This window comes from Octopus bimaculoides, chromosome 24 (genome assembly GCF_001194135.2).
Source record: "Octopus bimaculoides isolate UCB-OBI-ISO-001 chromosome 24, ASM119413v2, whole genome shotgun sequence".
Lineage (NCBI taxonomy): Eukaryota > Metazoa > Mollusca > Cephalopoda > Octopoda > Octopodidae > Octopus > Octopus bimaculoides.
Window position 1 is genome coordinate 2,500,585 of NC_069004.1, and position 2,427 is coordinate 2,503,011.

Consider the following 2,427-nt stretch of genomic DNA (forward strand, 5'->3'; position numbering starts at 1 on the left):
TGTCACACACACACACACACACACACACACACACACACACACACACACACACACAGAGAAATTTACACATATACAAAGAGCTGAAAGTCATGTACCAAAACATTTGCCGTTTTATTTATATTACGTTATTATTATTATTATTATCATTATTATTATTATTATTATTATTATTATTATTATTATTATTATTATTATTATTATTATTATTATTATTATCATCATCATCATCATCATTATTATTATTATTATTATTATTATTATTATTATTATTATTATTATTATTATTATTATTATCATCATCATCATCATTATTATTATTATTATTATTATTATTATTATTATTATTCATTTTGTCCATCATGTGCAAGTACGTGTCTACTCATTGTTATTTTATTTATTTTATTTTATTTTAGAAAAATTGATGTACGTCTTTAACAGCACCGGAGTGCACTGAGCTCATTTAGAGTGTGACTTTTGGCCCACCCTGAGTATGTGTGTGTTTGTGTAAATATATATATATATATACACATGTATATACGTGTAAGGCTGTGAGTATCAGTGTGTCTAAGTGTGTGTGTGTGTGCGCGCGCGCACACATTTCTCAACACTTACCAGTTATTCGTCCCTTTCTTCAAGTTCATCTCAACCTCTGTCTCATACACATTAACCGTTGCGATCGATTGTATCCCAGGGCTATAACAGAACCGGAACGATCTCTACCATTCAGCACCAGATATCTTCAAACGAATGCCTTTGATGCGTGTAATCCCCTCGCTTTACGTAATAACAAAATGACGGACGATTTAAAATGCCAACGGTGGTAAATGAACTATCTATGTAACCTTGGCAAATATAGCAGCCCGACATTATCAAAGTCTCCTACATAGACATGAACGCTGGGAAATCTTCACCCAGTGTATGTGCGAGAACGTATGAATATATATGTGTGGAAGGAATTAATTATAACTAACATAGTTCTGCGATAAATGTCTCGTGTATCGCATTAAGATTCATGTGCAGAAACCGACAAATGTATGTCAGTAAACGTAATGTACTTTTGTAGATTGCGTAGTACAAATACTCACACACATGCGTATCTATCTATCTATCTGTCTGTCTGTCTGTCTGTCTGTCTGTCTGTCTGTCTGTCTGTCTTTCTGTCTATGTATGTATGTATGTATGTATGTATGTATCTATCTATCTATCTATCTATCTATCTACCTATCTATCACTTGTCTCACCAAAATTTCAGGAAATTTATCAAGTCGACTGAGGAGATGGTGCAGTTTTATGTTTTGTCAGTTCTTCAGTATGCTGTCGACTATTTTGGCAAACTTTGCCTTTTGGCAAACTTTGCCAAAATAGTCGACAGCATGGATGTTTGGTCTATCAGCTTTGTCATCCCAGGATAAAATTGACCATCTTAAAGACCACGAATGTCCCCCAATGTTCATTGAGGTATTTAATTTTTTCTAGCGCTGCCCTCACGACTTCATATTTCTCTGCTAGTTTAGTTGCCAGTGAATTAACGAGCAGGTATAGTGGCTGAGTATTTCATAGACATATGTACTTCTAAACAGAATCAGTGTGACAAGTTATGGATTACAAGTACAATCTACCTGACAAGCATCTATGGTTTACGACTACCAAGTTATATTCTCACGAATTCGGTCAACTTAAAACTATAAAAAAACGACGTCTGTCCAAAATGGGACCTAATGGTTGCGATATGACCTTCTTAATCGTTCAGCTATAGAGAATAATGCATAAGAACGTCTCATTCAATATTTTGGACACATTGAAATTTAATCCACTATTTTTCTGAGATAGTTCCATTTCTGTTCGGGTTGACTTCGTCTTTCAGCATTCCGGGGTCGATTAAAAACATATCTGGTCATTTCTCTCTGTTCATTCAACCGTGTTACATATTTGTTAAATTGATGGTAGCGACAATAAATTTCGGTAAATTGTCAAGAATGTGTTTAATATGTAAATTGGTCTATGCAGGAGTGTTATACAGCTAAACTTAGAGACTATTAAAGCAATATGTTTGTGGGGGAAGGTGGCGTGCAGCTGGTAGAATCGTTAGCACGCCGGGCGCAATGCTTTGCGCTATTTCGTCTGTCTTTACGTTCTGAGTTCAAATTCCGCTGAGGTCGAATTTGCCTTTCATCTTTTCGGGGTCGATAAATTAAGTACCAGTTGCGTATTGGAGTCGATCTAATCGACTGGCACCCTCCCCCAAAATTTCGGGCCTAGAGTAGAAAAGAAAATGTTTGTAGAGGGTTAATGTGGATGTGGTGCTGAAGAAGGGCTAAAAACTCTTGAGTTATGTATATATACCCGTTACTTATTTTTCCATCTTCGACCGCATTGTTTACATATTCGTATACGAAAGGTCATAACTTTCAGTGCTGGCTCTAAGTT

General features: G+C 35.6%; 1 protein-coding gene across 2 annotated transcripts in view; it reads right to left on the reverse strand.

The window, feature by feature from the left end:
- LOC106881434 (uncharacterized transporter slc-17.2) overlaps nt 1-2,427 on the reverse strand; it is a 15,997-nt gene that overhangs the window by 4,304 nt on the left and 9,266 nt on the right. The window contains exon 1 of one of the 2 annotated variants that reach the window (XM_014931820.2): nt 613-2,421. The exons of the other annotated variant lie outside the window; for it this stretch is intronic. The gene's annotated coding sequence lies outside the window, so the exon portion shown is untranslated. Of the gene's footprint in view, nt 1-612; nt 2,422-2,427 lie in introns of those variants that run through there. 2 annotated transcript variants of the gene reach the window in all.